Source organism: Onychomys torridus, chromosome X (assembly GCF_903995425.1).
Source record: "Onychomys torridus chromosome X, mOncTor1.1, whole genome shotgun sequence".
Lineage (NCBI taxonomy): Eukaryota > Metazoa > Chordata > Mammalia > Rodentia > Cricetidae > Onychomys > Onychomys torridus.
The window spans coordinates 66,384,177-66,398,616 of NC_050466.1; the positions used below are offsets into that span (position 1 = coordinate 66,384,177).

A 14,440-nucleotide genomic window follows, 5' to 3' on the forward strand; every position below is an offset into this window, starting at 1 on the left:
TGGCTGCTAATTTTAATAACTGTGGACGTTTGAAAACATCTTAAAGCCTAGGGCCCACTATATTAATTTAGTTACTAGCTCTGGAGAAGGTACCTGTAGGATTTTGAACAAAAAAAAATAATAGCAAGAATTTCTTTTTGAGGTAGGTCTCATATAGCCCAAGCAGACCTCAAACTCTCTTTGTAGCTGAGGATGACATTGAAAGTTCTGATCCTCTTCCCTCCACCTCCTAAGTGCTGGGGCTATAGCATGGTTTATGCAGTGCTGGGGCACAAACCCAGGGCATCATGCATTATAGGTATAAACTCTACTAATCGAGCAATATTCCCAGACTTTCAGTGGAATTTTTAATAGGGAAACTTTACCTTTAGTGTAAATTATAACCCTGCTATGTTTAAGGTTTGATAATTCCAAATAACATCTGTCACTGTAATAGGCAGCCTTTATTACTGAATGAATACTACATATCAATCTACTAAACATTTGACATGCATTTCCCCATTTTTTTTTAACAAACATCTCATAGTGGCAATACTAAGATTCTTCCACATTCAGATAAAGAAACTGACTCCCAAGGAGGGTATTTCTTACATTGTCAAAATTTAAGGATGTTACGTTCAAATCAGCAAGTGCCCAATTACAAGCTCTGAGGGAAGGACGTGCAGAATTTGTACCAAAACAAGAAGAAAATTGCAGCAGGATATTGTAACGTGAATCTTAAAAGGTCTTATTAATAAAAACAAACCTGGAGTCAGGTATTGAGTTGAATGCTGAAAGATCAGAGAGACAGAATAGATCATAGCTAACCTCACCTTGCCAATTCTTCAGCTGATCTTGTTTCTTCAAACTGGAAGCCTCTGAATCCTCATCCTGAATGAATCTCAGCTGAACTGCTTCTAAAAGCCTAAAAGCTTAACCGACTCTAGTTCCTGGTTTTCACGCATTATGTACCTTTCTGCTTCCTGCCATCACTCTGTGGGTTTAAAGGTGTGAGTCACCATGCCTGGCTCTTTCCAGTGTGGCTTTGAACTCATAGAGATCCGGATGGATCTTTGCTTCCAGAATGCTAAGATTAAAAGTGTGTGTGTGTGTGTGTGTGTGTGTGTGTGTGCGTGCCACCATTTTCTGCCCTCTATATCTAGTGGCTGTTCTGTTCTCTGACCCCAGATAAGTTTATTAAGGTACACAATATATTGGGGGACACAATATCACCATGGGATATTTTAATGGTTAACTTTATTTTTAATTTGCATCACAAAAATCTATGTAAAGATTACAAAATAACCACAGAGGATATAAAGATGAGGTGGGATATTTCATAGTGGCAGAGGCATGTGTGTTCAGTGCTAAGTCAGATTGGGAGGGGATGATGAGACCGGCTTTACTCTGCCTTTAGGTTCATAGCCAGTAGTTTTAGTGATTTTAGATGGAGCCATTAATGTATGCTTGAGGATTTGTCCTTTGGCAGTAAGCTCCTGCTGTGCCTGACTTTGTAACTTAAAAGAACAGGTAAAAGACTCAACATGGGATGGGAAACAGACTGCCTGTGCTAAAGGGCATTTCTACTCAAGATGCTAGGGTTGCCAATTAGTTTCCAAGGCTCTGATGTACTGAAAATTTACACTCTCTCCTCTTGGCTTCATTCCCTAGCCCATTTCCCAGTGCCTGCATCTTTAAAGTAGTGCCAGTCAGGAGAGAAATTTCAGGGAAAAGAACTCCACTGCTTGGTGATCTGATAGTCATTAAAACATAGTTATTGACCAAATCCCTTAATGCACAGATCTCTTTGATTGGCTTAGGAGCACACTTTTGAGAGGATTAAGTGCAAAGCATGTTTAGCTAAGGGCAAATCACTCTGTCTCAAGAAACACAAATGGGATGCCATTTTATATCCAGGAAAAGCTTTCTTGGGAGGAAATGTTTGTCACACTATGTCACAGAGGTTGCTCATTGTCATTCAACATCCAAAATGCCACAGTGCATTGCATACATTTGGGCATTTTGTTCCTATTTAGCAGATTTCTCAAGAAACAAAGTGGGGGTAGGGAGACTGTAAATTAAGCTGCCAAGTGTATATGTTACAGTTAATGTAAATATGCATATGCTGAATGATGCTTTTGAATGTTGGAGGGAGGTTATTTTTCTGTTATTTTATAACTAAGTATCCTTGGACCAGAGTTTGCATCTTTCAGTCTTGACACAATTTTGTTGCCATATTAAAGATTCTGTGACTAGTTTGCTTGCATTAATTCATTCGTTTATTAATTTGTTCATTGACTTTTTTTCAACAAATAGTCATTAAAAGCCAATTTAGTGCTAATGCGTTGGTAATATTTCAGGGTAGCTGGGCCAACAGTTTTTGTCAATCTTGCATTGTGTTTTCTGCTGAAATTCTCTTTCAGGGTTGAGTAACTATGCATTTTCTACACTATCATTTCAAATATGCATCTGTTTATTAACCTTCTATCATAAAACAGACAGCATTTAAAACTTGAACAATAATTTGTGTAGTAAACCAGTCTAAGTTAAAAATGGCTCTTTTGTTAACCATTTGATAATTGTAGTGATGCCTAGTTTCTTTTTAACGTTCTTAGTGAGGATAATTTTGGCTCCTTTCTGGTCTGCTTGCTGTGGAACTGTGCTCCCTGAGCTCATCTTGGCTTTACTGCTCTGTGACTTGGCTTTGATTTAAAATCTTCATTGCTTCTTCACTCACAACTGGACTGCAGCTTCTCTCATAGACTCTGTCTCCATCAGCTTCCAGAGAAGATGTTCTGTTGGGGTGGGAAGGAGAGGAATAACACAGTATGTCCTCTTTCCTGACAATTAGCTCTTTTTCCTTCTCTCCCTCTCCTACTCATTCTCTACACCCTCTAAGGCAGTGGTTCTCAGGCTTCTTAACGCAGTTCCTCATTGTTGTGGTGACCCCTGACCATAAATTATTTTCATTGCTATTTCATAACTGTAATTTTTCTACTGTTATTAATCGGAATGTAAATATCTGATATGCAGGATATGTGATATGAGTCCCCTGTGACCCTGGAGGGATCACAACCTACAGGTTGAGAACCACTGCTCTACCTCCTTCTCTCTGTTCTTGCTCATTTCCCTCACTTAGGCAATAAAATAAAATACTAGGAGTTTTAGATAGAAACGAAACTTTTTTCATTCCCTTTCTTTACTTATTTTTCCCCTCATTAAAAATAATTAATAATTTCATTCCTTTTCATTTTCCTACCTTAGTCCTCTCCCATCTTTATATTCTTGTTAGAGTACAAATAGAAGTGTTGCCTGCAACTTCACTAATAGATAATACATTTATTGTTAGTCCTAGCAACAAGTTACATTTTAATAGACTGCTGTGGAATGTCATTCTGTATGCTGTGAATGTGTTTTGCTCTAATTGGTTGATAAATAAAGCTGTTTGGCCAATGGTGAAGCAGAATAAGGTTAGGCAGGACATTCCAATTAGAGAGAGAGGAATGAGAAAGAGAGCTGAGGAGATGCTGCTAGTTTCTGCTAGAAGAAGGAAGATGTAAAGTACTGGTAAGCCACAAGCCATGTGGCAAAGTATAGATTTATAGAAATGGGTTAATTTAAGATGTAAGAGCTAGCTAGTGAGAAGCCTGAACCATTAGGCCATATAGTTTAAAAATATTATAAGCATCTGTGTATTTATTTGGGTCTGAGGGGCTGCAGATGGGGGTGGGGGCACACAGGAAAACTTCCAGCTACAATTGGTGCCCAACATAGGGCAAACTCCAATTGCCCAGGTGGCCTTCACCCTCAGCTTCCATCTGTGGCTGCTGTGGTATTCATACATAACATAAAACCTAATTGGTTTTTAGACAATATTTTTGTGTGTGTGTGTGTGTGTGTGTGTGTGTGTGTGTGTGTGTGTGTGTGTGCAGGTGTATGTGGATATGAATGTGGAAGTCAGAGTTCCAGCCTCCAATGCTGTTCTTTAAGAGCTTTATAAGGCAGAGTCTTTGAGACATGGCACTAGCTATTTGAAAAAATACATTTATATATTTAAAAGTAGTACATCTTAAAGTAGACTTCCTTTAATGGATGCAATTTTAAATACTTATGTATTTTAGAATATAACAACTGCAGTTGAAAAATTATCTTCAGACCTTTATGCCTTTTGATAATGTCATAAGAAAACCAAAGGAGCTTTTTATTTATTTTTTTATTCAATAAGATATCTACAAATATGATAAATTACTTCATTTATTTAGCACAGAGTAGTTACATTGTTTTGCTGGAGGAAGCAATAAAATTACTGTTCTAGTTTACAAAAATAATTTTAAGAAATTTATACTTTTTCAACTGATAGTTTGTCCATGAAAAGGAGGTACATCTCCCTGGCACAATAATATTATAGTTTTTAAACATTGTTTTCTTAATTGAAAATATGTTTTTCTGATACAATATGTTATGATTGTGGTTTTCTTTTCTCCAAGACCTCCTCTTCTGCCCAAATCCTCACCCTTTTGCCTTCTCTCTTATTAGAAGACAAACATGCATCTAAATAATATTAACAAAATGCAATAAAAATTTAAAAACAAACCAGAATAGGAAACAAATGAACAAACAGAATAAAAAGAACCAAACCAAAAACCATTTTGTTACAGTTGGCACTTGGGCTGGTTCACTCTGTGGTGAGACATCCCAGGCATTCTGGAGTGTTTAGTAGTGCCCTTGATCTCTACCCTCTAGAACTCACCAGCAAGCATCCTTTCTCCACCTGTGTCAATCAAAAATGTTTCCAGACATTCCCACAGATCTCCTGTAGAAGAAAGTAATGACCTAGTTAAGATGCGTTGAACTCTTCTCCCACTACTTGCCTCTCCTCCCACACATTACTTCTAGGCCTGCTGGCATTTGTCCTTACTCTTCCATCCTCACCTCCAAAAGTCAAAGCTCCTTTGAAAACCATGCCACTATCCTATTAGCCTTTTGTTCCACTAGAAGTTCTTTGTCATATCCATAGACCTCTTGACCACTTCCATATCTTGGAAAATTTAGGTTGTGTTTGTTACCTCCTTGCTTCTTTTTTCTCCTTTGCTATTTTTATTCTAGTAATTGCTTTTTGGTAATTTTCATACCCAAGAGAGTTTTCTACTGAAGTTCATGGCTAGTGAGTGCTGATCTTCCTCACCCAGAGTGAACTCCAAATCACTAAGCACTATACATCTGAGGGAAAATGTGTCACCCAACTAGTGACATCACTGTCCATGGCCTTAAGTTTCAGATGACTTGAACATCCTGTTTTACTTCTTCAGTTTGCTCTCCCACTGTTAGACACAATATTATTCTTTTTCTTCTTCCAAAACTTCAGTGCTGCTTCCTTTGCCTCATACTTCCTAATTCATTCAGAAAAACAGAAATACTCAGGTTTCCTCACTAACTCTATCAACTTAGCTGTAAACATCTTGAACCACCCATTTTCCCTTTCCTTCCTTTGACAGATATTACTCAGCAGTCCTCTCTAGAGTCAACCAGTATGCAAGTGAATCTCCAACATCCCTTTTCAATAACTCAAGAATTTTCCTCCTTTACTTATTAAGTTTTCTTGAACACTTGATCTGTTTTTTTTTTCTGTCTACCAGTGGCATATAGATATGCTATTGTTTCTCCCATCTGAACAACCACAACACTATGACATTGTGTTATCTCTCAGCTTTCTCCTTCTTCTTCTTTGCCTTCTTTACTGTAGTTACTCTGTAAGTAGTATGACATACCCCATGATTTTTAAGTATCTTTATGCAAATTATTCCAATCCATTTTTTTCAGTGGAAAGCAGGAACACAGTCCCTCCAACAAATTATGCAGTCAAGTTTCACACATTTGGGGAAATTGTTAGGAGTGCAAAGGTCCTTGTGCCCACAAACTCCCAGAGGAAACCAGGAATGTTAAGCACACAGGATTGTCCTCTCAAAGGTGGCTAATAGCCCAAATGATCTCTATGCTATCTGTATGACTGAGACCAGGCCATATCCTCCCTGAGGCCCTTAAGTTAGTAAAGGTAGCTGATGTTCAGAACCCATCTTCTTGGAAGAAGTGACATGTACCTTGGGTTGAGTTTTGATATAATTATGCTTCCTTTTATACCAGGGATTGTATTACACCAGGAAACTTTTTTTTTTTTTTACCCAAATTATACTGTGCTTAAATTTGTTGGAAATAAACCTCCCGGCATCAGACTCCCCAAAGTCTTGATCCAGGTTAATGAAATCAATCTAAACCAAGTTTCATTCTCACCTCTTCATGGTTTGTTTCTCTGCCTGACACCTGCTAAGACCTCCCCAGAAAATCACAGGGGTCAGCACACCTGGAGTGCACTAGGTAGGCCTTGTTCCAGGAAAACCACCTTCATGATCATGGCATCTCCCCTTCCAGGTAAGGATTATAATTCCAGTTTAGAATTGTGTCTGCTACTTGAGCTTCACATCCCCGTGTCCATCTGCCATGGACTTGACCTTTTGTCAGCACCTTGGACTTGACATGCCCTCACTGAAACTTTCCTCCCAAAGCCTTTGCTTTTGGGTCATCCTTCTTGTAACTTTACAAATGTACTCAAGGAGCCTGGCAGTGGTGGCTCACGCCTTTAATCCCAGCACTCTAGAGGCAGAGGCAGGCAGATCTCTGTGAGTTCGAAGACAGCCTGGTCTACAGAGTGAGTTCCAGGACAGCCAGGACTGTTACACAGACAAATCCTGTCTCAACAAACAAACAAACAAACAAACAAACAAAAAGAGTACTTTAAGTAAGAGCTCACTTCACTGGCCATGTGGGGTTCCTTCTTTTTCCTTCCTACCCTACAGTTGTCCTCAAGTCTTAAAAACTCCAGCATCTGACTTTTTGGTGCCTATTACATATGGTGGGACACCTTGCATAGCCTTGAGGCAGGGGGAGGGGCTTGGACCTGCCTCTACTGGATGTACCAGGCTCTGCTGACTCCTCAATGTGAGGCCTTACCTTCTTGTAGGAATGAATGGGGGTGTTTTGGGGGGGGGTGGCTGGGAGGCAGGAGAAAGGAAGAGAGGGAAATCTGTGATTGGTATGTAAAATAAATAAAAAAAATTCTTAATAAAAAAACTCCATCATCAAAGCAAATCATATACCAGACTATTGTCCATCATTATCCTTTACTCTAAGGTACTATCGCCCCCCCTGGACTGCCTAACTTCTTTCCCTCCTTTTAATTTTAATCACCTACAGAATTATCTTTACACTTGAGTAATTATTTAAAATTTTAAATAAAACTTTATGACTTCTTGTTCAAATTTCCTCAATGGATTTCATCAAATGTGAATAAAAGTCCATGTCTTATCATGTCCTAGGCTGTACTAAACTTTATCTTTGATGGTTAATTTGGTGTGTCTATTTAACTAATATAAACAAAGAGATCTATCATCTGTCTCCTATTAGCTCTGTTTCTTTGGAGAGTTCTGATGAACACATCACCTAATCTCTGTATGCCTTATAAATAAAAAAAGAAGTAAGTAAATATTAAGAAATAATAGGAAAAAATCTTCATTTTGCTCTAGCCACACTGACATTCTTGCTGGTTATCAGGCACAACGGCTCATCTTAGCCCTTTGGCCTGTTCTTGTGCTTGCCAAGGCCTCACTGCCTGGGAGTTCTACATATTTAGCTCTCTCACAAGGCAGTGTAGACATGTCACAAGTAAAATCCAGTATGGTATTGGTTGCCGCATCACCAGTCATATAAATATTTGTGTTCCTCAGACTTGCATTACTCACAGCCCATGTTGGATCATCATGGCAACTTGAAAAATAAAAGTGAGCACTTGCTAATTTATTGCTAAGGGTTTTATTATTCAAGTGATTGCTACATGGCCATGAGCCCGACAGAATTTCTATGTAACACTTCTTTGGCCCCTCCTAGAACTTAACCAGTGATTTTGCAACATAAATCAAATAGTGACCAATACCTAGGGACTTTACAATGCCCTCCCTAACCAGTCAAATAGTGCATTTCAGAATCTTCCCTTATTTAACAGCAGTGCTTTTTTTCTGGGCCTATCTAGCCTTTCTACATGGAGAAACTTGAGGAGACTCCATGAATTTACTTTAGCATCACACAATTTTCTGTTGTTTGCTAAACAATAAAGTCAGCTTTGATTTTTCAGCTCTACTGGTCTGTTTATTTCAATATGACAGTGCATAATGTTTTCATTTTTTTCCTTTTTATTGTTTTAGGTTAAAAAAAACTTTTTAAGAAATTTTGGAACTTACTTTGTTTCTTGGTTTTCCTAAGCCCTTTTGAGAGAATATACTGTATTTTCTTCATTCAAAGGAAGGATTTTGCTGACGTGGTTTAGGGACTACCAATTCCATTGTTTCAGGTAGTTTGTTTTTCTAGAAATTATTAAAAAAAAAAAAAATTCCTGAAATCCTCCATCAACTCTGAATCCTTTTCAGGCACTACTGAACTGCCCCTGCCCTAACCAAACCAAACCAAAACAAAAACCCTCTAAACTTTAATTACTATAGCTATTTATTTTGGTTTCTCTCTGTGGGTGAGATTTACATTAATTAGAGTATAATGAAGCCTGCCCTTTCAAACAAATTTATTCCTTTGTTTGCACTCATTTGAGCAAACTGACTGCAGAGTGTATGAGCTTGCAAAAGGCAGGCATTGAAAACAGCTTATACCAAACCAGACACCAGGACCTAACCTTCTCAATCTTTTCCCAAGAAATTTGCAGCTCTACCCACTTGAGACTTGTGAACGGAGACCTCTGTGTTTTTGTCTTGTTGTCTTTCTACTTGCAGAAGAGACACATTTCCTGGGAAAATATTTCCTTCGCTGCTGGCTGCTGCTTTCTGGTTAGTATGCAGGCCACCACCTCTGTTATCAGACAGTGGCAACAAAGCATTTCTTCCTGAGTCTTCTGTGAGGTGGCGGGGGAATGGATTGCACAGTAATGAGCTGTTTTTGCAGGCTTCCTTTGGGAGCCTTTTCTTATATCCCTTGGCAAGAGGAACTAATTCAAAACAACCACTCAACCTTTGGGCATTTAGAATTTGAAGAAATTCAGCTGACTGGACAGTAAGAGGGTCTCCCTGTAAATCACTGCTGTAAATCAGAGCTTTGCTCTTCAAGGGGAGGGGAGGCTAGAGGTTTTCTGGAACAAATATACAACCTTATATAAGACTTATTATCCCTGTTGCTGTTTTCAAAGCCAACTGATGATGGCAGAGAATGTGCTAGAAGCTGTTTTTCTTTCCTGGTTTTGCTGCTTCATAGCCTAAACAAGGGCTGAGAATCTCAGTGTGTTTCCTTTCTTCCAGAATAAATTAATTTATTCTTCAAAAAGTTGACCTGATAGAATGACTCTTCTTGATGCTAGAGTGAGGAGATTTTTATATTTATGCTTCTGAAAAATGACAACACAATGTCTGGTTCTTACTGGACCCTCAGTGTATACTCAGTGAGTCCCAAAAGATTGAATGGTAGGGGTTAAGAACAGTGACAGTTCTACTCTATTTGTATAGTAAGCCATGTTCTTGTCCTACTTCCTGATGTCATTCATGTACTCAGACATTATCTCTTTGTTTTCATCCATTTCTACCTGCTTGAGCTGGCATGTTGATTCTCATATGTTCAGACGCTAGCTCTTTATCCCTATACCCTTGACTTTAGTAATGAGACTTTTTGCCTTTACCCTGTGAAATCTGTTTAACACACACATACATGTTCATGTACATTTTTCATCCCACTCACTTACTCAAATGCACATTTAGGTATGATTTTACACAGGCAAGATTATAGATGTTCTCCTTCTTTTACAGGCTAAAGTTTCTTCCCCTCTCTTTTGTCTGCAAGACTCTTCTCACTCTTTGAATCTGTACCAGTAGTCCTAAATAATCTAAGGTTTGATTCTGTTTTCTGCCCTTTTTGGTCTTACTTAAATGGGTTTACTGTCTCAGGTTCTATCAGTGTTCCTTTGTTTATATATTTTTAACATGTTGGAGGTCAGTAGGGAGAAAGGATGTATGATGGTTTGAGTAAGTACGGCCCCTATAAACTCACGTGTTTGAATGCTTGGATCATAGGGAGTGACACTATTAGAAGGTGTGTCCTTGTGGGAGTAGATGTGGCCTTGTTGGAGGAAGTATGCCACTGTAGGGGCAGGCTTTGAGGTCTCATATGCTCAAACTATGCCCAGTGGGGAATATAGTTCACTTCTTGTTTCCTGCAGATCAAGATGTAGAACTCCCAGCTCCTTCTCCAGCACCATGTCTGCCTACATACTATTATGCTGCCTGCCATGGTAATAATGGACTTAAACTTCTGAAGCTGTAAGCCAGCACCAATTAAATATTTTCTTTATAAGACTTGCCATGGTCATTGTGTCTCTTCCCAGCAATAGAAACCCAAACTAAGACAGAAATTGACACCAGGGACTAGGGTATTGCTGTGCTAGGCCTGTAAATGCTTTTGTTTAGTGGAATTTGGACTTTTGGAGTGTGGACTTTAGGAAATCAGTGGTATGCTTTAAGTGCTGCTTAATGGGCCATTATTGGTAGGCATATGAAAGACAGTGGTGCTGAGTGTGAGTTGAACTATGAGAACTGGATTAAGAAGTTTCAGAGGAGAGGAATTTTAGTATGTTGCCCAGAGATTGTTCTTGTAACATTTTGGTGAAGAATTTGGCTACTTTTTGCCTTTTCTGAAAAGTCTGCTTGAGGCTAAAGAGTTTTGGATTAATTGCATTGGCAAAGGAAATCTCAAAACAGCCTATTATAGGCTCTGTAGTATGGTTACTAGTATTGACTCTTATGAAGATTATAATGATGGAGCAAGCAGCAAATAAAAATACAAAATGTACAGGTTGAAAAAAGGGACACCAGGAAGTGGAATGAATGGAACCAAGTCCTGTGTTCAAGGAGATAAACAGATTAAGAAATGGAAAAGAGGGAGTGGTGACTTCAATGAAAGACTCCACCCAGCTATACTTCCAATTTTTGAAAAGGAATTAAAAAACACTTAAGTCCATGTGTGGTAGTACACATCTTTAATTCCTGTACTCAGAAGGCAGAAGCTGTCAGATCTCTGAGTTTGAGGCTAGCCTGGTCTACAGATTGAGTTATAGGACAACGAAGCTTAGGCAGTAAAGGAAAACAGAAAACTAATGAAGATGTAAGTGAACAAGGGGACCATGTTTCAGGCCCAGCAAAGAGCAGAACTTGGCAGTTTCATCCACATGGTTCTGGCTTTAGCATTAAGGATAAATGAAAGTGGTTATGGAATTTCCCTCTATGAATAAGGAAAGCCACTGAGGTCAGGCGTGTGGCAGGGGTGTCACTGCATGGAGGCCCAAGGAGGACGTTCTATGAAGCTGTGGAGGTAAAGCCTGGATTGCCTTGGAGACCCCAAGATGTTAGAGATGTCAGAACTCTGGGATGAGCTGCTAACAGAGAATAGAACCAGAACAAGAGAGAGAAATGTATTGTAGTCAACAAAGCTAAAAGTAGTTGGAAATCTGAAGAGTGTTTTGACATCAGACATAGAGATAAAGATTTTGGAGTTTGCCCAGCTGGTTTTCAGTCTTGCTTTGGTCCAGTATTTCCTCACTATGCTCCCTTTCTTCCATTTTAGAATGGTAATGTATATCCTATGCCATTATATGTTGAAAGTGTTTGAACTGCTTTTTTATTTTTATTTTATAGGAGATTACAGTTAAGAGGCATGAGTCTCAAAAGAGACTTTGGATGTTTAAACATTTTTGAGACTGTAATAGATTATGGGGACTTTTGAAATTGGATTAAATGCATTTTGTATTATGTTATAGCTACAATCCTGTGGAGACCAGGAAGTAGAATGTGGTGATTTGAATAGGTATGGCCTCCATGGATTCATGTGTTTGAATGCTTGGCCCATAGGGAGTGATACTATTAGGAGGTGTCTCCTTGTGGGAGTAGGTGTGGCTTTGTTGGTGGAAGTGTGTCACTGTGGGGGCAGACTTTGACATCTCCTATGCTCAAGCTATGCCCAGTATGATAGACAGTTTACTTCTAGTTGCCTGCAGATCAAGATGTAGATTGTAATAACCCAGCTCCTTCTCTAGCACCATGTCTGCCTATGTACTGCTATGCTTCCCACCATGATGATAATGAACTAAACTTCTGAAACTGTAAGCCAGCCCCAATAAAATGTTTTCTTTATAAGAATTTCTATGGTCATAGTGTCTCTTCATAGCAATAGAAACCCAAACTAAGACAGGATGCTCCTCACCTTTTAGGTTTACATTTTAAGGGGAAGAGCTTGGTCCTGCTTCAACTTAATGTGCCATGCTTTGTTGACTTCCATGGGAGGTCTGCCCCTTTCTGAATGGAGATGGAAGAGGAGTGGATGGGGAATAGATTGGAGGTGGGGAGAGGGAACAGGAGAAGAGTAGGGAGGGGAAACTGTGGTTAGTATGTAAAATAAATTTAAAAAGGAAATAAGTGAAATACTCATGTAATGATAGTTTTATTTGGGGGTAATGGTAGAAATAGCATATATTTCTTGTCCATCAATATGTGTGTAATTATTAAGAGAGTTAACTGGAAAAAAACTACTATATTCATTTTATTTAAATTAGTGGTTTTCAGTCAGGAGACATTTTGCTGTCATTGGGAAATTTGACAATGTCTATAGATGTTTTTAGTTGTCACTGAGGACTTGAAGCAAGATGGTAGAGGAGTCATAAATTGAGGTCACTAAACAACCTACTGTGTACAAAACTGTCACCCACAACACAGACTTATTTGGGTCAACATATTAGTGGCTCTGAAGTTATGGAATCCTGGCTTACCTGTTCTTTTCCTTTTGCCTCTCATGATGCCTTTGGTCCTCCTGACTGGATCCTAACCTAATCCTAGTGTTCACTGCCTGTTTTTCATTTCTGTCTGGAGACCACTACATGCTAAACATGAAAGCTCTTCACTACACAGGTTTGCAGCTAGTGGGTGGGGAGCACAAAAGGGCCTTAGAAGTTTCTTTTTTAATTTAGTTTTTGATTCTTTAGAGGACACAAATATCAATTTGTACTTTGCAAAGACTATACAGCTACCCAGAAGCTGCTCTGATGACTGGGGCCCCATTGTCTCTAAATAAATCTCTTTTCTCTTTGTATTTAATGGTATGAGTTAGAACATGAATCATATTGGTTGGCTGTATCTGAAGAGAAATATGATAATGCAATTCTCAAGTTTTTAAAGGAAAGTATTATTTGTGTGTGTGTGAGAGAGAGAGAGAGGGAGGGAGAGATTTAGAGATAGAGAGATATAGAGTTAGAGGGATAGAGAGATAGACAGAGAGACAGACAGACAGACAGACAGACAGAGGAGTGAGGACATGCATACATGCCAGGGTATACATGTCAAGACAAGAGGACTGCTTTGTTCTTTGTGGAGTTAGTTCTCTTCTGGGTCCTGGGGATTGAATTTAGATTATCAAGATGACACAGCAATCACCTTTACTGAGCCACCTTGCCCACTCTGTGCTTCTCTGTATTCTAGGTTGTTAGTAAAGTTCTGTTTATTAGAATTGCATACTTTAGTGTTTGACCAAGGGTCTTAATCAGTAGCAAAGCATGACTGCTCTAGCTTAATGTCCTCTTAGAAGGGGTTCTATGACTTGGCCAGGTAATACACATTTCTAGGAGAGTCATTAGGAATATTATTTGAGGTAGACACATCTGCCACTACTTTTCATCTCACGAGGTGTCCCCAGCTATATACTGAGTCTAGAAGTAACTGAATTTGGGCCTGGAGAGGAGCATGTATCCCTACTTTCTTTGAGCCAGAGCCACAATTTAGGACAATTAAAAGACATTTGAAGAAAATTCCATGTCTTATATATCATCCTTACTTTTCCCCAAATAGCCACATTTTATCAGTGAGCAAAAGGTGAGAGACAGGGCAGGGGGTGGTGGTGGTGAACATGCACACATGTATGTAGGGGTGCAAGTGGGCTAGTGTTTTCCCCAGTAAGAACATTTGGCTTATAGTCCTTGGAATGGCTTGGCACGTGTTTGTAAGTGAATCTTTCTGATTTTTCCTAGATATACATCTAACATGGAGCAGAAGACTGGAGGCATTAGTTAGTTCCAGAATAACTTGTAGTTATGAGGTTAAGAACTACTAACTTAGATATTTCAGTATGTGTGGACACTCCTCAAATACTTCCCAGAAAGTCGGAACATTTGGACAATGGGAACCTCAGAGAAAATCTGTTCGTTACAAAGAAAGCAAAAAAGAAAGGAAGAAAGAAAGAAAGGAAGGAAGGAAGGAAGAAAGAAAGGAGGAAGGAAAATAAATAAATAAATAAATAAATGAAGGAAGGAAGGAAGAAAGAAAGAAAGAAAGAAAGAAAGAAAGAAAGAAAGAAAGAAAGAAAGAAAGAAAACATGGCTGTT

The 14,440-nt window shown here is 38.9% G+C and overlaps 1 pseudogene; it reads right to left on the minus strand.

The window, feature by feature from the left end:
• Window positions 1-6,233: 6,233 nt before the first annotated feature.
• On the minus strand, window positions 6,234-6,413 carry LOC118574941 (annotated as a pseudogene).
• Window positions 6,414-14,440: the final 8,027 nt, after the last annotated feature.